Source organism: Bos indicus x Bos taurus, chromosome 18 (assembly GCF_003369695.1).
Source record: "Bos indicus x Bos taurus breed Angus x Brahman F1 hybrid chromosome 18, Bos_hybrid_MaternalHap_v2.0, whole genome shotgun sequence".
Lineage (NCBI taxonomy): Eukaryota > Metazoa > Chordata > Mammalia > Artiodactyla > Bovidae > Bos > Bos indicus x Bos taurus.
This window is the reverse complement of record NC_040093.1, coordinates 30,034,002-30,053,983: the sequence shown is the minus strand read 5'-3', so window position 1 is coordinate 30,053,983 and position 19,982 is coordinate 30,034,002. Positions and strand designations below refer to the sequence as shown.

Here is a 19,982-nt window from a genome sequence, read left to right as displayed (position 1 = left end):
GGCCTGGGCTCCGCCCAGGAGGCCGCCCATTGGGGGGCGCCATCCCCACTCCCTTCGGCCCCGCCCGCGGGGTTCCTCTGTCTCTCGTACAAGACCGCATCCCCGAGAGACCACCGGAGTTTTCGCATAGCCTTCTGGAACTTGTAGTCCTTTAAGGACGCAGAGTGGGCTCATGCATCGGACAGGTAACGAGAGATAGACTGCATTTCCCAGGGTGCATTGACGAAACCGAGGCGCTGAGGAGGGCGGGAGGACTGTTTCTATAGCAAAGGCGGCCAGTTGGGAATGGCTGATGGAGAAATGGGGCAGGCCACGGGACCCTCGACGGATTGTGCGTGACTTTGGGCAGCCTCTTGGGAGGCCGTTTGCATTGTTTTTTCGCCTTGGTCCCCACACCAGGACTGTGGGCCTCTCAGTTTTCTTATATGGGAAAAAGGGCGTGGAGTCGTCTCTCCGCCCACACTCCACGGTGTGAGGGGAAACCGAGAGCGAGCCTCCGTGCTTTGCCCAGCAATGGTGAGAGAGGACGGAGACTTTCGGCTTGAGAGTGGAAGGGGCGCATTCTGAACTCCATCCCTTTGTTTTTGGCCCTGTCTTGTCGTAGAGAGGCGCTTTACTTTTGGTCATTTTCCTTGTGCCATCAAGGCCTTCCCATCCTGGCTTCTGGCCTCCTTCACCCCCTTCCTCCCCGTACCGCAACGTCTTTCACGGCGTAGAGAGGGCGCTTCTCCTGCTTTTTTAAAAAAAAGCGTTCACCAGGCTTCCCATTGCCTCTGGAATTAAACCACATTCCTCAGTATCAATCTAAAGGCCCCTCGAGATCTAGACTCCACTTTCTTGCCACACTCTGAACTTCTCTGGAAGCCGGGACGCCTTAAGCACCCGTTCTCTCCCGTGCGTCCCTCCACCTTGCGCTCAGCTAACTCACGCTCTTCAAGCCCCAGCCTAGACGCTGCCTCCTTAGTGAAGCCTTCCCAGATGCCCGGCTACTTATGAGATACCTCACCTTGTGTTTGAGCTGCACTCTCTACTTCCCTCATTCTACTTGTTTGAATACCTGTCTTCCACAGAAAAGATCCACAGAGCAGGAACCATGCCTTTTATTCACACTTAGAGTCCAGTGCCTATAGTGTCTGGCACATAGTAGGTACTCGGTAGATACTTGTAGAGTTGAAACTGAATATAGTGTAATTGAATTTGCCTTCCACCTCCATGATTTTAATCTCTTAAGGTTAGACATTTCCCATTGCTGAAAGTGTTCAACTAGAGAGATGCCACCCTTTTGAAGAAAAGTTTATGTTATTCACAAAATGGATTGAATTTTTGCCTGAGTGCTTAGAGAGCCTTGACGTTTTCAGTCCTGTGACGCAGGGAGTGATAGATTTATGCTTATTATTCCTTAGAAGTCCTGTGAATTCTCCCCTAAATGTCATCAGTTCTTCGTGTTCCTCTATTTCTAGCTGTTGGCCCTTCTTCTTTCTGTGCCTAAACATTCTGCCTCCTACTCCCTTTCTGGGAAAGAGCTCCTGCTCCTGTCAGTAATGAAGTAAAGACAGTCTGAGATCCTTGCCCTTCTTTCAGCCCTCTTCTCAGCATCATAGAGCCCTGGTGTGCTATCCCACCTTGCTAGGTAACATCTTTTCTGATTTTTTTCCCCATTCGAAACCCTGGTATTGGCCAGATGGTCCAATTAATCCCACACGTGCTTCACACGTCACTATGTCCAGGCGTTTTGGATATATTTTAGTTAAAGCATTCTTGGAAAAATGCTTTAATAAAAAGGAATAGTTAATTTTTGGCCAGAGAAGTAACAAGGAGGTTTATCTGAATCTGATTCTGATTCAAACCAAAAGGACAGAGCCCGAGAAAGCAACCCTGAAGTCCTTGTGTTGATGACATGCAGAGAGGGAAGGCTAGAATGGGAGAAGGAGTCAAATAGATTGCAGTTAGAGAAGAACTAACAGGATTTCTATGGGGCATGACAGAGAGGCTTTGATTCTGGTTAAACCACGAGGAAAGGCCTTTGGAGCTAAATGGACAGTTGAGTGTCTTATTACTGAGGATGAGGAAAGTGTAGGAGGCAGGGGGAAATGGGATTTGTGCTGACACAGAGTGCCTAGTTCTGTGGATGCAGTGAGAGCAGAGGTTGTTGGAAAAGCGGGAAGCGGGGAGGACTACACCACAGGGTGGGCATCAGCCCAGCAGAAGCAGAGTATCAGCAGGAGGCTGCCCAAGAAGACCTCCTGGAGCAACAGTTGAAACTCGAGAGGTCAGCTTAGCCTTTCAGGAGTAGTGCTAGTTTTCAGGAAATTGTTATCTGCAGGGTAAAAGTCAGGGTTCCATGATTCTCCCAAAAAGCAGGGACTAAAATAGCATCCACTCACCCAAGCTGAGTCGGGAAATCCAGATTCTAATTCTGACTTTGCCTCTGACTAGGTGTATATGACCCTAGGCTAGACCTGTTTCTTCAGTTGTAAAATGCTGTTTATTGGTGGTAGGGAGCAGCTAATAAGGTGGAGGTGGGGAATTCAAACCCATTTACTAGCTGTGTGACCTTGTAAAACCACCTTCTCAGATCTACAGTTTGCTTATTTGACAGTGTTGAAAGGGAGAAATGAAATGCCTTATGTAAAACACTTCATAAATATTAAGCACTGAATGAATGTTTGTCTCTTTCCACAATCTTCATCTTGAATTAATTAGAAGTTGGTTTGACTATGGATAAATAGACAGGAGGTAATGTTCTGGGTAATCTGAGTTCAAATCCCCATTCCCTCTCTTATGATTATATGATTTTGCTCAGACATGCGCTCCACATATTTGTTTTGTTTTTTGTTTGCTGCACTGTGTATTATTTGCAGCATGCAGGATCTTTAGTTGTGGTCTGCAAACTCTTAGTTGCAGCATGTGGGTTCCAGTTCCCTCACCAGCGATCAAACCCAGGCCCCTTGCATTGGGAGCATAGAGTCCTAGCCACTGGGCCACCAGGGAACTCCCCTGTTTTGTCTTTTTTAAGGATGGAGGGGTGGTTTCAGAGCAGAGAATTGTAGGAAAAATTCTAGATGGTTATAAACTGGAGTTGCAAAGGATTCCAGGGGAACCCTGAGCTAGCCTCTTACCTTGTTAGAGAGACAAAAGGTCTTGGTGAAGTTCCATATGTCTTCTAATTCAATAATGAGGGGATTAACTAGGCTGCTGAATCTCAGACATGGAGCTGGAGTAATTAATTGGGGTGGGCTCCCGAAGAGCCTAGTATATCAGAAATATAACTTTATTTTAACGATAATGAAGATTTTTAAGAAGATGTACATTTTGAAAAGGTCTAGGGCCTGTGTGGGGGCTTCCCTGTTGGCTCAGACAGTAAAGAATCTGCCTGCAATGCAGGAGACCTGGGTTCAATCCCCTGGATTGGAAAGATTCCCTGGAGAAGAGAATGGCTACCCACTCCAGTATTCTTGCCTGGAGAATTCCATGGACAGAGGAGCCTGGTAGGCTACAGTCCATGGGGTCGCAAAGAGTCTGACAGGACTAAGTGACTAATACTTGCACTTTCAGGGCCTGTGTGGAGAATGACCAGGAGAGAATGAGGCTTAGATGTAGGTTGGAAGCTGCTGCGGTTATCAAGCACAGAGTCCATGAAGAAGAAAAAGGGTGTATCTGAGCTGTATTAAGGAAGTAAATATTCAAGGAATTCCCTGGATGTCCAGTGGTTAGGACTCACTGCTTTCACTGCCAGGGACCTGGGTTTGATCCCTGCTCGGGGACCTAAGATTCCACAAGTTGCATAACATGGCCAAAAAAAAAAAGAAAGAAATATTAAGAGGACTTTGTGTGTGATAAGCTGAGGGTGAGGAGGAGAGTGGTGAGTCAAGGATGATGTTCAGGTATCTGTGTTGGATAACTAGGTGAATGGATGGTGGTGCTTTCCTGTGAGGTATGGAATAGTAAAAGAGCAGGCTTAGGCAGGAAGAGGAGGAGATAAGTCTGAGGTGCGTGGGACATCAGGTGAGATGTCCATTGGGTGATTTGGAGCTTATCTTGGGAGAATGCCTTAATATATGGGAGTAATGAATTCAGGCCAAAGAAGAAGTGATCATGGATACTATTACTCTGAACCTAATTCAAACCAAAAAGACAGAGCCTGAGAGCCTGTCATCCTTGAGAGATGTGATCTGGAGAAAGTACCGTAAGTTATCAGGCTCTTAACATATACATCATAACTGAAGCTATGGAAATGAATGTAACTCTTCTGTTGCTGCTGCTGCTGCTGCTAAGTCACTTCAGTCATGTCCGACTCTGTGCGACCCCATAGATGGCAGCCCACCAGGCTCCACCATCCCTGGGATTTTCCAGGCAAAAACATTGGAGTGGGTTGCCCTTTCCTTCTCCAATACATAAAAGTGAAAAGTGAAAGGGAAGTCGCTTAGTCCTGTCCGACTCCTAGCGACCTCATTGACTGCAGCCTACCAGGCTCATCCGTCCATGGGATTTGCCAGGCAAGAGTACTGGAGTGGGTTGCCATTGCCTTCTCCGAACTCTTCTGTAGAGAGGGTGAAAGAGAAAACAAAAATCTCTTGAGATATGCCAACATTTAAGGGACAAGTAGAGGAAGAAGGGCCCAGAAGGAAAGGTTAGAACAGATAAATAGGAGGAAAACCAAAGAATAGTGTGCACAGAAGCCACATGGAGGACTTGAGTTGACATGCTGTAGAACAGTCTAGTAAGCCAAAGTCTGAACAAATGAACACCAAATTTAGCAACAAAGAGGTCACTGGCAATCCTAGAGAGAGCAGGTTCAATGGAGCAGCAGGGTGGAAGTCTGAGTGTGTGGGAGGTAGATGTAGATAACTCTTGTTAGCAGTTTTGAAGGGGAGGAGAGAGAAAACCAGAAAGGAAATAGCGTTGGGAGACAGTTTTAAATTGGGAGAGATTAGGACCTTTAAAAATATTCGTAGGGAAAAGCCTGTATATGAATAGTTGAGGATACAGGAAAGAGAAGGATTAAAGAATGAAGTGAGGTCAGCAAGAGGATGGAGGTGGGGCAGTGAGGTTCAGAGTGAGCCTCAGGCAGGAGAAGAGAAGGAGGAGTTGGAGATGCAGGTAGATCAAAAGTTGGTCGGTAGGTAGTCAGGAGGTGGGTTCAGGAAATGGAGGGAATTCACGCCTGATGGCTATTACTTCTCTTGGGATGGGAGGCAAGAATACCTGCTCAGTGTGAGGAAGTGAGATGGGGTAGGAAGCTTGAAGAAGGAAGAAAATACTCAAGATGGCTGCTGTGGAGAAGAGGAGGGAAAGCTAAGAGCAGCCCACAGAGACTGCGGGCTAGTGGTGAGGGACTGATGAGGCCGGAAGCCATGGATTTGTGGGAGCACTAATCTGTGAGGCATGGGGTTTCTTCAGCATCCCATCAGCCCTGAGATAGGGAGAAAGCTACTGGTGAGGCTGATCCAGGGCTGGGCTTTCAGGACAAGGGAGACAATTCTTCCAGGAAGCTGGAGATGCTGACAAGAGAGGTAGAAGAGGTAGTACACCAAGAAAAAGGAATGAGGGGAAGCCAGAATGGGGTGGAAAGATGGGAGGGGTGGGGTTCTCAGTGGGGAAGAGCAGAGAGGTCAGACATGCTGGTCAGAGGTAGAGGAGCTATGGGCAGAGGCAGGGGCGGGGTGGCTGGAGTGGACAGAGGAGGTCATGGGTTTGAGAAGCACATTTGTTGGATGGGTCATTAGGAAATCTTCCAGGAATATGACTGCTCTGAAGGAGAGAAGAAGTCTTGTAGCCCCATGCCAAACTCTATGTTGTGTGAGAAGGTAACAGATGAGGGCAAGGAGAAGGGATAGGGTGCAGAGCCCTCTGACATAATTATCACAGTAATCAAGATGTTGAAGAGCTAAGAAGGAGCCCTTTTACCCAGAGCATGAGGGGTAAGTAGGAAGAGAAGGAATAAACTCTCTCATATGTTTTCACAGAAGTATCATCTCAACATCATCTACACATGATCAGTTTTATATATACCTAAAAGGCAGAATATCTAAGAATAAATTTAACCAAACCAAACAACAATTCCAGATTTCATGATGAAATCATATCAACCAAGTTCAATGCTAGTGATTCCTGCATTTATATTTTGGTATAGTTTGTAGTTTTAAGTACATGCATATCAACTAGAAAATGTGTTTAAGAATTTTGCAAATTTCATTTCTTAGCAACGATTTGTTTTCTCAGTTTAAAACATAAATTAGAGAACTTGTGTTGATTTTTTTTTTCAAATGTAGAGTTTAGAGCTTAATTCATGCCTTTGAAATGCCATGAATTTGAAATGTAGCCGTTTTCCTTTCTGCATCCTTGAAAAGGATTTTATTAGTCTTTCAGATCATCTTGCCAGCACATACAGACTTCCCACAAGGGTCTCCTGTCAGTAATGATGGGTTGTGAGTGATGCTGTAGAAGTTGTGCATGAGATATTTAAGAGGAGTCAAATAAGCAGCCAACTTTAGGATTTCCCATGTAGCAGCTTGGTTTACAATTAAGGGACTTGGTATAGAATATGAAATGTACATCTAAATGTTAATTTAAAAAATTACCTCCATAATTTCTGAAGAAAAAAAGGACAAAATCAGTTAAATAATTTGAATAATCTCTCTCTCTTTTTTTCTTCTTAAAGAAAAAAACAGTGTTATTTAAAAATACTTTCGTGTGTGGGGAATTCCCTGGCAGTCTCAGGTTAGGAATCAGCTCTTTCACTGTTCGAGGGCCTGGGTTCAAACCTTGATCCAGGAACTAAGATCCTGTGCTGTGAGGCCAAAAAAAAAAAAAAGACTTTTGTATGGTTGATATATCTTTATAATCTTGAAATAGACATGCTATTCCAGCCCTCTGAAGCAGGGGGGCTCAGAAAATATTTTGTGAATCAACTCAGGAATGTTATGATAATCTGCCCATTGTTTAAAATTCTTCCTTTCATCTTAAACTTTCATAAAATATTCTTATAAAAGGATAAAAAAGAAGTGATTCCTTCTTAAACATAAGTCACATCTCTATATAAATGCCTCTAGTGGCCTCTTTGTCTCTGAGTGCAAGCCCTACAAGTCTTGATGATGGCTTAAGGGCCTCATCTATGCTGACTCCTATAGCTTCTCGCCTCATCCCCTAGGTTTCCTCTGCTTCAGCTCTTTGACTTCCATGCTGTTCCTTGATTGCATCAAGCACAGTCTGGCCTCAGGGCCTTTGCACTTGTTGTTCCCACTGCTTGAAAGATCTTCCCTAAATATCCTCATGGACATCACATATAGAATGGCAGCCTTTCCTCTCCTGGAGCTCTCTATCCCTCTTTCCTGCTTTTCTTTCTTTCTTTCTTTCTTTTTTTATCTGATAGCACTTACTACCTACCACCTGACATATATTCATTTACTTATTTGTTTATTATCTGTCTCTTCCCCACTCTCACTCCATTAACCCACCAGAATTAACTCTCCTTTAGGATAGAGACTGTGTCTTATTTTGTTTACTGCTCTACTCACAGCATGTAGCATAGTACCTGATACATAACAGGTACTCAGAAAAACATGGTGAATGAATAACACATCATCCCTAGTATATGACCCTAACATCTATTTTTATTTTTCCCTGGTAGCACAGTTGGTAAAGAATCTGCCTGCAATGCAGGAGACCTGGGTTTGATCCCTGGGTTGGGAAGATTCCCTGGAGAAGGAAATGGCAAACTATTCCAGTGTCCTTGTCTGGAAAATCCCATGGACAGAGGAGCCTGATGGGCTGCAGTCCATAGGGTCACAAAGAGTCGGGCACGACTAAGCTACTAACACTTTCACTTTCACACAGTCCACATGTAGGACACACATATATAATCTTTCATATTCTGGAAATTATAAATTAGATATAATTTTGAGTTCTGCTTGTTTTTTTTTTTCCAACATATAATGAGCATTTTCCCTTGCTAAGATTGAATTCTTTTGTTCAGTTGTTCATTCACTCATTCAACAAATACCAAATGAGGCATTTCTATGATCCAGACAGTGCTGGGGCTACAGCAGTAAATAGGATGCAGGACTTGCCCTTGAGGAATAGGGATTCTTTATAAATACCATCTACAATGATTGCCTAATATGCCATCTAACACCATACTATACTTAATCTCTCTCTTCTGTTTAAGACTGCTTGTTTGTTATTAATAATGATGTAATGAGTACCTCTAAGTATAGAGTAATTCCCCTTTACAAATTATTCTTTAAGGTAGATTCCCAAGTGAACAATTATTGGGATCAAGGATTAAATATGTTTTTGGTTTTTTTGATACCACCTGCCTCATTGATTTCAAAAAGGATTGGTACCCATTTTACCCAGTTGCCAGCATGAGTGTTCCAGCTTTATCACAACCTCTCCAGTACTGAACGTTACTTTTCAGTTTGGGCTAATGTAACACATAAAATGACCTTTGCTTTTATTTTTGCATGTAATTGATGTCTAGGAAGAGCGCACACTTCTGTTTTTCTTTGTCATTGTTTAGTTCTGTGGGTCCCTAGGAGGCTCTTGGAGGGTCACTGTCCTACCTTGTAGATTATGCCCAATGTTTAGAGCACATTGTTGACTTATAGCCTCTTAGAGTGGGAAGGGACTGTAGTTATCATCTAGTTCAATTAAAATTTCTGATAGATGGCTTTCTGTACCAGAGTTTGTATTCTCCTGGCAGTGGGGTATACACAGGAAGGTGTTCTTTGTACATGAAGGTATACACACATAAGGTATTCTCCACCTAACAAAGAAGCCTGTCTTGTTTTTGCCCTGTTCTACAGGTGTTGATGTGGCATGAGGTCCCTGTAGCTCCCGTGTGGCCCCATTTCTGCCCTCTGAAGCAGCAGAGCCCACGCACCAGTTGTTACAGAACCTCCCTACCTTGGCTGCCCGTCTCTGCAAAAATGTGGTCAGACCGGAATGGTCAACCTCAGGTAAGTCTGGCAGGCCCAGAGGCCAAGACCTTGTCGCACTCACAAGTCTGCAGTGGCCATGTCAGCAGCCTCTTTAGCTGGTTCACATGAAGCTCAAGGTCTGCTGAGATTCTAAGACTGTCTTTACGTGACCTGAAGGCAAACCTAGTTCCTGTTATTCCATACTTCTGCAGCTAATCTTTTTAAACCTGACCGAAAACAAGACTTTGCTTTTCTCCTTGTTTTGTTTCAATGTGTAGAGAAGCTGCTGGTCAGCTTCTGCTGTCTAAAATGGGGATAATAAAAATCTCTCTGACAACTTCAAGTGTTGGTGGGATGATGGAATGAGATGCGAGGCTGGATATTTGTCATTCATTTTGGTTGCTCGGCAGCTGAGCCTCCCTCCTGTGCTTGAGGAATTCCACGCCTCATGAGGTAGAGCCATTTTCCTTTTCAACTAAGACCTAGACACTGGGCTTAGGCTCGGGCTTCTCCAGTCAGACAAGCCCTACCCGCAACCTGTGCCACCCCTCACCAGTTTTGAGTTAGAAGCCAGTGACAGCAAAGGAGCAGGGTCTGCTTCACAACCCTTGTGGGGACTTGATGGGTGCAATCTCAGTTTCCAGTGAAAACAGTGTTATGAGCACCATCCAGCATAAGGGTGTCTGTGGTGCAGGTGGCAGGGCCTGTATGCTAGACTCTAGTCATGGTGGTATCTCCTTAGACCACTGCTGAGTTGGGGTTTGGGGCATTGAGTCTCAAGTCTTCTGGAGATTTTGTGAGCTATGCATGGGATAGCTTCCGTGGTAGCTCAGCTGGTAAAGAATCTGCCTGCAATGAAGGAGACCCTGCTTCGAGTCCTGGGTCAGGAAGATTCCCTGGAGAAGGGATAGGCTACCCATTCCATGGAGAAGGGATAGGCTACCCATTCCAGTATTCTTGGACTTCCTTGGTAGCTCAGATGGTAAAGAATCTGCCTGCAATACAGGAGACCTGGGTTCAATCCCTGGGTTGGGAAGATCCTCTGAAGAGCATGGCAACCCACTCTAGTATTCTTGCCTGGAGAATCCCCATGGAGAGAGGAGCCTGGTGGGCTATAGTCCATGGGGTCACAAAGAGTTGGATATGACTGAGCGACTAAGCACAACACACAGCACATACACGGGATATGAAAAGTGCATTGAAAAATGCCAAGCACCACACACATATAATATATTATTGTTTGGGATTTTGATACTTAAGTAGTGTGTACTCAGAGCAAGTAGGCCTGAGCTCTGTACCTGCTGAGAGTTCAGACAGGTCTAGGCATGCCTGGAAAGCTGGTGAGAGGGTGTGATGGCAGGCACTTGTGGGTTAGAACTGGCTCAACAGTTAAAAACTGACCACTGACCCCAAGGCCGTCGGAATGGAGATGGCAGTTGTCAGAGGGCCTGCTGGGCACACACAGGCGGACCAGCTACTTGCCCTCTTCTACCCTTGGACCATTACCAACAGCCAGGGCCGGAGGCGGGGCTAAGCAGGTCACCTGTGGCTGTGCAGCTGCCCCTGGGCATCCTCACTGGGGCAGAAGAGGAGACCTGTCTGAGTATGGCCCCCACCACAGGAAACACAGGAGGGATTATGAGTAGGTTGGGATTCTACCCTGCGCTGCCTCAGGCTGCCCTTTGTCCAACTGAGCTGTGGCTTGGGGCTCTCCAGCCCTGCCTGGCTGTGCCTCCAGAGTCCTGCCTCACAGGCTGCCATCTGAATCCATCAGCCCTGGATGACCCAGAGTGGGGCTGAGGCTGGCACTGCTGGATCCTGGCCTTTGCCTAGTACCCTGGTGCACCTCCAGGGAGGACAAAGATCACGGTGTGTCCAAATCAGCCAGAGGTCATGGGCTGGGCCTGGACCATAGCGTATCAGAAATGCGTTCACATGGTTCAGAGTGATCCTCATAGATGACTGTATGTTCTATCCCTGCTCTAGCTAGTGATCTTTGTGATGTTAATACTGCAATTGTAGATTTTAATCCTCTTGCCAAATATGATTGTATATAATATTATTTTGATATCAAATAAGATAAAATCCACTATGAAGCCAGCATAGAATGTAAGTTCTCAAACATCATTTATCTAAGTAGAGTTTTTCAGTGTCTAAGTTACTTTGTATCAGGCAGTACCCTGGAACTTTACCTGCTTCTCTTATTAAATCTTTACCACAATTCCACGAACTAAGCATCACTGCAATTCCCGTTTTACAGACAAGGAGACTGAGACCCATCGAGGTTATGGGAGTAGCTGAGAGTCACACAGTCAGTAAGTGGCAGAGCTGAGCTGGTCATTCATCAGCAGAGCCTGGGAATTGTCTTTTCTTCAGCGCATTCCACTGTGGGGCAGCTCTGGCTGTTGAAATATTTTCACTTACCTGGAGCTAAAATCTTCTCCCTACGTCAGTCTTATTCCTGTTTCAGCTTATCCCTGTAGCCCGCTGTGGCAGCTCCTGGTCTCCCAGGGTTCTGGCTCAGTTCTCGATTCCATTCATGGCTGGGGTGCTTCATCCTCTTCCTCTAGGAATAAAGGAACCACTTGGTATCAGCTAAGTCCTTGTGACAATCACTGCAGCAAGATCAAGGCAGGGCAGCTCTCCAGTTCTTTAATTACTGTGACTCCAAAGGTACTGGGATCCAGTCTGTCCCACTCCTGAAAGGATTGTATCAAGAAATACCCAGCCACTGGAGGCAGTAGGGACTTGGTAGAAAATTCTCCTTCACTGAGAAAAATGACAGGAAACCAATCAAAACAATAGAAATAGTATTAATACTAAGCTAAGGATTTTCCTGTTTCAGTCTCCCTGATCGGAATACAGGCTTCCCGAGTCCAGGGATTTTTGCTAGTTTTGTTTACTGCTGCATACCCAGTGCCTAGAATGTGCCTAGAACACAGAGAATATGCAAATATTTGTTGAATGAATTGTAAATCTAGTTGCACAACCAGTGTAACCTCCTCAGGTTACTACATTGTTTTGGAGAATAATGTGATCTCCCCAGCCCTTGGCTTTGAATTATCTCACCAATAGGTTTTCTGCTTTTGTTGTGATTTTGGCTCATAACCATATGCAAAATACACTGGGTAAATAATCCTGCCTCAAAAACATTTTCCTTTGATTTGGTAAACCTAAGTGTAAACTGGAATTTGGTTCAGCTTGGTCAAGAGCAAGGAGGGGTTTCTGGATTTCTAGTCTCCTATCCTATGGAAAAATGTTCTGTTGCTTTTGGTTTTGAATTTTAAGCTTGAATTTAGAATGTAAATCTACTGGGAAACAGCTAAGTGAGAGGAATGCTAATCTTTATATATTTTTCTCTTTCTCTGTACACAAAAGGTACATTTCATTGTTGAAATTGAGAAAATACAGGTAAGCAAAATGATGAAATTAGAGATAAAAATTCCCACCACTCAGAGATGGTTATGGCTATTATTTTTCTGTTTATATCAAATATGAAATTAGCTGACATCTGACATGGTGATTGATTCAGTGAAGGAGTTGCATTTTTATGATGAGAAGATAAACATGGGAGATATGATTTCCAGCCCAGGTTGACCTGTGTTAAGAGGACCCCACAGATCTGAGTCCATCAGGGCACAGAGAACAAAAGTAAATGGATGGATTCACATCCAGTTTACATCCCAGAATCTGACCTTGGAGGGTGACCATGGAAGTGTTGGAGGCTAGACTAGAAAGTAAGTGAGGAAAACAACTCAATTTGACCTGGCCGAGCATCCCAGATTTGACATACAGCAAATTTCATGATGTCTTCCTAGAAATGGGAGTATCTTTTCCAGAGAACTGAAGGTGAGATAATCCTGAAAGAGTTGACCCAAGGATGACTCTCAGCAAGACAGGCTGTGCAAGCAAGGCTCTGGGGACAGTGAACACAGTGACCATGAGGGCTTGCTGTGTAATTGACTGGTTTTCTCTGGACCAGTTCTTTTCCACCCTGATTTTCTAGGGAGGGCCCATGTCACTTCTGGTTTATGACTCACTGCAGGAAAATGTGACGATCTGTGTGACCTGGGCCTCAGGTCCTGTCCTTGGTCGACTTAGCACCTTCAAGCCTCTCTGTATGGGATTCCTAGGAAGCCTGGGGCATGGGCCAGATGGTTTACATTTTTCTTTAAAGTTAATGCAAATTTTGCTTTCTTCTCCATGAGATTTTTCTGAATATTAGAATAGTATTTTGAAAAATCTTTAAGTGAATTCGACGTTCCAGGGTGCTAGGCACACAGGCATTTTGTGTAACTGTGACTTGAATGAATACATGCTGTTTGCTCCCGTCTCTGGGATGCTCTTACTCAGATTGTGGTAAGTCTGAGAAGGCATGATGGGACCACTGGGCTGGGAGGTAAAGAGTTTAATATTCACTGGGTACCACGTACATGCCAGGGAAGGTGCCAGGTGTTTTTCGTACACAGCCTCAGTTTAGTCCTCATAATCCTACCAGGGTCCCTATTTTATGGGCAAGTAATTGGAGAATTGGAGAAATTAGGTAACTTTCTCAAGGTCTAGAATGGGGCAGAACCAAGTATGATATACCATGTGGCCCACTGAGGCCAATCCACCCATTAATTTCCTGAAGACTGCATGGGGAATGCCATCCACTGCGGTGTCCTAGGGGCGTGAAAGAGACTCCCCATGTTCCATCTTCCTGTACTGGAGGCTGAAAGAACCGGGTCACAGAATTTGATGGTGGGCAGGGAAAGGCAGCACCTCTGGGGGTCTGGAGCACATCTTCTCATTCCACATTCCACACCCTGGGATGCTCCGTGCTGAAAAGGGCACTCTTTCTATGTTATTTCAGGACAACAACCATTCAGGATGGTGGTTGGCATTTGTAGTTCATTTAATCCTTTGAAATTTGTTCCTCGTCTGTTATGGCTCAAGTTCAAGTTTCGCTGTCTCCACTCGGCCATAGTTGAGTGTCCCCAGCTGAGGGGCTCCCCACGGCTTTGTGGAACTCTCCAAAAGCACAAATTACAAGGTTCTAGATGACTTACAGATGTCCTGGGGTGGTGGTAAACATGATTATTCAGTGAGGGCGTTGCAGTCCCTGAGGTAGATGTGGCCATTTCACCTTCCAGCAAGAGCCCACAATGTCTTTCTCCTCCTCTTTAAGTTTACCCCACTGCATCCTCAGCTCTCACTTACAAAACCCCCTCCCTAGGGCACAAGCCAGGCAGCGGGTGTGTGTTGGGGAGGGAGGTGGTAGACTGGGGACTTAAGCCTGGAGTTCTGGATTCCTTAAGGCAATTTTAAGTGGTTGCAAAAAGTAAATATGCTGTGAACCCACTATATACTGGCTTAGAGAAGGACCTGGAAGGCTTGATTCTGGGTGTTCACCAGCACTGGTGTCTCTGGGAGGGAGTCCACACATCCTTCAGTTCTTTTTCCTGTCTGCACTTTTACCTTTTATGACATGAACATGCATTGTTTTTCTAATAAGAGAAAAGAGGACTATAAACAACTCCTGTTGGATATTTAGGTAATTCTGATTTTTTATGAGTATAAACAATGCAGAGCAGGAATAGTTGCCAGAAAATGAGTTAAAAATTGTAAAGCACAAAAAAGTAGAACACATCTCTAAATTCTGAAAAACTGACAAATTGCTTAAAGATGTTTAAGAGGGTGATAAAACTGCTGCAGTGGTCAGCAGCAAGTCCCTATTCAAAAAGCAAAGACTGGACACAATAGTCTTCAACCCAGGCATTCTGTCAATAATGGTTCATCAGGTTGACCAAAATTCCACATTTTAGAAACTTGTAAACTTCTCTTTTTAACACCTTAAGTACCAGTCACTGGTGCAGGAGTGGGAAGTAAAGACAGAAATCTCCTCTGATTGTTACCTCTGAGTTTGTGGAGTGGACCTGAGGCCCAGAGACGTAGGCGGGGAAAATTGTGTGCCCATAGCAGTCCCTTGACTGGTGAGTGACCCAGAAGCAGGGTGGGGTACAGCCTGCTACTTCAATGTTGAAAACGTCAACTCCAGTCATTCAGATGGCTTTTCTATATAATGGCTTTTAAGATACAACAATACACTGTTGTTTCTTATGAAAAAGAAAACTGGAGAAGTCTATTTTGTTCCCCAACCCCAGCTGTCCCCAGAGCTGCTGTCACCTAACCAGCACTCTCGGTGGCCTTAAGCCCCATATCCAGCTGTACCCTCTCTGCCTACCCTCTCCTGGAATAATCCAGCTTTCCAGTGTCTCTGTGGGGCTTCAGGTCTGTCCAGCTCTACTGGGACAAAAGAAAATTAGCACCACTACAGAGATGTGGTTTCCACCTCAGCTGGCTCTTTGTCAGTCCTTTTATTTACACTTGGCCAGACACTAATTTCATTCCCCATGGTGGCTGCTTCCTGCTTGTCCAGCTCTCCTCAGAAGGTCCACCCCACTGCTGTCTCTGTCTCCAGTGACTGTAATGTCTGCTGCTCTGGGAGCATGGAGTGTGTCAGGTTCTCAGCTCCTAGCTTTCTGGCTGCCAACAGGATTCATGCGTCATTTCCAAGGGCAGCTTCCTCCTAGGCTCCCCCTCCTACCCTCTCTTGCTGCTTCCAGGACCCAGGTCAATAAATTACCCTTTCTTTCTTTCTCTGATTCCCTAATCCTTCCCTTTCCTTTCCTTCTCTCTACAAGCATAATTCTGTCCCATTCTAGAAAAGCTTAGCTTTACTATCTCTTCTGGGCACCTCCCACACTGTCTTTTGAACAAAGGTCTTGAAAGTAACCCATGTTTTGAGCCTCCATTTCCTTCTTTGATTCCCCACCAAATCGGGACTCTACCCCCATCATTCTAACAAGACTGCCCTTGCTGAGGCCACTAGCGGCACTTTGTCAAGTTATTAATGACATCTTTTCATGTGAACTGATTTACCTCTGTGATATGTGATCAGTTTCTGTAATGCCTCCTTAAACTCTTGTGATTTCATTGGCTTTTTAAAAATATATTTATTTATTTGGCTGTGCCAGTTCATGGTTGAGGTATGTAGGATCTTCGATCTTTGTCATGATACGTGGTATCTTTAGTTGCAGCATGTGGGATCTTGTTCCCTGACCAGGGATCAAACCCCAGCCCCCTGCGTTGGGAGTTTGGAGTCTTAGCCACTGGGCCACCGGGGAAGTCCCTCATTGGCTTTTCTTGTCTCCTAATGTTTCCCAGTTGTTTGCTCTGACCTCCTTTCATCAACCTTAACTACTGGTGTGCCTCCAATTTTGTCCTTGGCCCTGCTGCTCAGCCTTCCTGCCTCAGCTTCTTTCCATGAGCTTTTTAGTGAGAACGGGTTTGGCTGTGGCTGGTGGCTGCCCAGCAGAGTACAGTGGAACCAGAAACTATTGGATCTCTTTGATTTCTAAAACAGCCGATTAACTTTAACCCAGAAGATTAAATTTCTAATGATGGAAATTTGGGCATTGGACCCTTGATGACTTTGATGCAGACCAGTCTTGTGTATGATTCTCACATTCACCATTAGGAAGCCATCCCCTACCTGCTCCAGGACCCAGTGAAACAGAGCATGGCTCATGAAGGCTCTGTGCCCATAGGGCTGGCAGCTCCATGTTACATCTCAGAATCTTCCATATTGACACAGGTAACTCTAATTCATTTGCCTGTGTGCCACAACTAAAACCCAACACAGCCAAGTAAAAATAAATGTGTGTGTGGTTTTTTTTTTTTTTTTTTTTAAACTATCTGATGGAAAAGTATGGAAACTCTTTCTAGAGACTAAGTCAACTACAGCTGTGATTGGCTTCTCCAGTTTGTGGCTCCTTGTCTAATCTAGTGAAATGTAAAGTCAACGTGATAATCATCAGTGAAAGTCAGGCAATTTTGACTAACTGAACTATACTCCAGTGCAAACAATAATAAGGCATGGTAAGAAACAGCATAAAAGCTGGTTCTGAAATATTTCTGAACAAATTTGCTTTTAAAATTGTAAGACTGTTTTCTCAACAAATATTATTTAGAATAGAAGAGTTAATTTCATATTCCATTCAGTATGAGTAGAAAGCCCTGAAATTGGATCTGGATCAGAATGGAAAATTTGAAGAGTTCTGGGATTTCTTGAGCCTGAGCAGCCAAATACTTGGTAGGAGAAGTCCTTTTTCATATGTGTGTTAATATTCTTGCTGTCTTAAAAATAAATATTTGCCCTCAAAAAGACATTTCTAAAAATAAATTCAGTTTCAATTTTGTTCTCCCTTTTTAAAAAAAGTGGTTTGAGCTAACATAATTTTTTGCTATTCCTATCCACTAAAATGATCAAAAACACTGGATTTCCAAAATTCAGCTGGTGGTAGAGTTTGCTAGGAAAAAATAATAGATTTTAAAGAAAGCAACAGGGAACACCCAAAATTGCGTTTATTCGGAGCATAACTATACATTTTTACAGCCATTCATTAACTGTTTCATGCAGAGCCTGGAGGTCCACTCTGAACTTATGGCAAACTGAGAGCTACAGAGCAGCTGCTTCCACGCCCGGAGACGAGCAAGAGGTGGTTAGAAAGAGAGCAAGGAGGAAATTACACTTGTGAGGTGTTTGTTTTATGACACTTGTTTAACACACATCCTTACTTAATTCTCATGACTGGGCCCCTTGGCAGACAGGGAAACCGAGGCACAGAGCAGGACAGTCACTCAGCAAGGCCACAGAGCAGAGAAGCCACGGGAGCCGTCCAGCTTAAACACTCTGTCCCTCTGAAGGCCAGCAGTGAGCCCTGTGGCCTGCGGGAGGAAGCCGAGCGCTCTCTGGGGCACATGCACCTCTGGTCTTCTTCTCCTTTCTCTGTTCTCCTTTTGGTTGTCCTTTGTCAGGGTCACATGGAGAGAAGTGGCCACTTTCAGAGGACTGGCCCCAAAGTGCTCTGTGCCAGCAAAAGGCTGTCTGAGAGCCACAGAGGTTTAGAGAAGTTCAGTTTCTCTGATGGGGGAGGATCAACAGCCCAGAGAGCCTTTACTGGGGAATCAGGCCGGTTAGACTGAGCTGCGCTCAGCAGGTGAGGCTCCCTGTGCAGCCTGACACAGGGCAGGGAGTGTCGTAAAGACCAGGAACCTGAAGCCAGGAAAGAAGTGATCTGCCCAGGATCCTGCAGCAAATCGTGGCAGAACTAGGCTCAGCACTGGGCTTCTCCCTGCCTTGGTTTGGGTCAGCACATGCCACATGGCTGCTGATGGTTAGAGATGGCACTCGTAGGTGGATGCTGGCATCTCAGCGTCATTCTCATTTCTTAGAAGCCTTGGAGCCACATTCTTCTTAGGAGTTGATTATACGTTTCCAAATTAACTCCTTGACGCTTGTTTGAGATCCTGGCATCTTGAACTGTAATATGTGTTTCCTGCCTCATCCCAGCTCTACTCTAGATTTTGGATGATAAACAGATGGGAGCAGTTAATATGAAATTCCTTAGGGCAGGATTTACTAACTGTATCTGTGTGGCCTGAAGGAGCTAAGAGAACTCTGACGTTCTAGACCTGTGGTGTCGTGCCCTAGGGATTATCTAGCCGGGTCTGCAAGGTGAGCATGCAACCCTCTCCAGAGCACCCAGCAGAGCACCCCAGGGTGGAGTTCTCTTGGCCACTGTGGCTCTTCCTCTTCTGGCCTTTCCAGTCTCTGGTGTGCTTTGCCCAGCAGTGTCTCTGAGATGCTGCAGACAAGAACATAGGGAGTCCAGATGACAAAGGTGCCCAGTTTGAGAGCTGTCTCCAGCCAATTGCTGAGTTCCCTCAGTCTCTCTGATTCCTGGCCTCAAGCCCAGCTTAGCCGCTCTTAGCATCTCAGCTTGGCTCCTGGGATCTCCAGGAGGCTTCCACCGTCAGTCATGACGGCCCCCTCAAGCATATCTCTCAAATCTTGAATGAACCTGCCTCGAGCTCCTGTTCCCATCTAATTCCTGAGGAGCCCCTAGTTTCTTACCCTGAACCCCCGTACTTTGTCATACCCCTCATTCCTTCTAGACTATCCTCCATCAAGTGGGATCAGGGAATGCTTATAAGGCACGACCAGCCAACTCGATACTTTGGCAGGTGGGTGTGGGTTGAGGCCAGATTGGATCAGATAGGAGACAAAATAGCCAGAGGCGGGAGAGAGCAGCTGGACACAGGGATACTCAGGAGTCAGGCCAAGGAAGTCCAGCTTTGGTATGAGTCCACAGAATGAGTGAAGACTGAACACGAGTCTCACAGCTGAGAAGGCCAAAGCCTGAGGAAGGTGGCTTGGAGACAAGTGGCGAGTGAAAAGCAGAGACAGGAAGCCAGCTGCAGCAACAGAGAGTCTCAGGCTCATGTGCATCTCAGCTTCTTAAATGAAGGGCTTCAGAGAGCTTCCAGGTTAGTGAACGTGTTAAGGTGCTGGTGGTGGCTTCCCCAGTGGCTCAGCTGGTAAAGAATCTGCCTGCAATTCAGGAGACACAGGAGATGTGGGTTCGATCCCTGGGTTGGGAAGATCTCCTGCAGGAGGAAATGGCAACCCACTCCAGTATTCTTGCCTGGAAAATCCCATGAACAGAGGAACCTGGTGGGCTCCAGTCCATGGGTCACAAAGTGTTAGACACGACTGAGTGACTAACACTTTCTTCTTTCTTTTCTTAAGGTGCTGGGCAGGTGATGTGCCCACAGAGGACATGGAAGCTCTGTGCCCCTTCCCCATACTTTGCTCCTTGGATCTCTTCTGTTTGACAGTTCCCAACTTGGAACCTTTATAATAAACCAATAATAGTAAGTATAGTGTTTCCCTGAGTTCTGTGAGCAAACTATGGAACATGAAGAGGGGGGTCGTGGAAACTCCCAATTTGTAGCCGAGTCGGAAGTGTGGGTAACCTGGAGACCCACTACTTCTGATGGTTGTCTGAAGAGGGGCAATCTTGTGCGGCTGAGCCTTTTATCTTTGGGGTCTGTTCTAATTCTAGGTCAGAATTGCTGAATGTAAGGAAAAACCCCACACATTTGGTATCAGAAGTATTGTGAGTGGAGGAAACAGTTTTTCCTTTGGTCATGAAAGAAGTAGTCCCAAATGTC

The 19,982-nt window shown here is 45.3% G+C and overlaps 1 long non-coding RNA gene across 1 annotated transcript; it reads left to right on the top strand.

The window, feature by feature from the left end:
- The first annotated feature begins 67 nt into the window (after window positions 1-67).
- LOC113875947 lies at window positions 68-19,686 on the top strand. Its single transcript, XR_003506363.1, has 3 exons — window positions 68-185; window positions 8,808-8,960; window positions 19,558-19,686. It is a non-coding gene; the product is annotated as an uncharacterized LOC113875947 (long non-coding RNA).
- The last annotated feature ends 296 nt before the right edge of the window (window positions 19,687-19,982 follow it).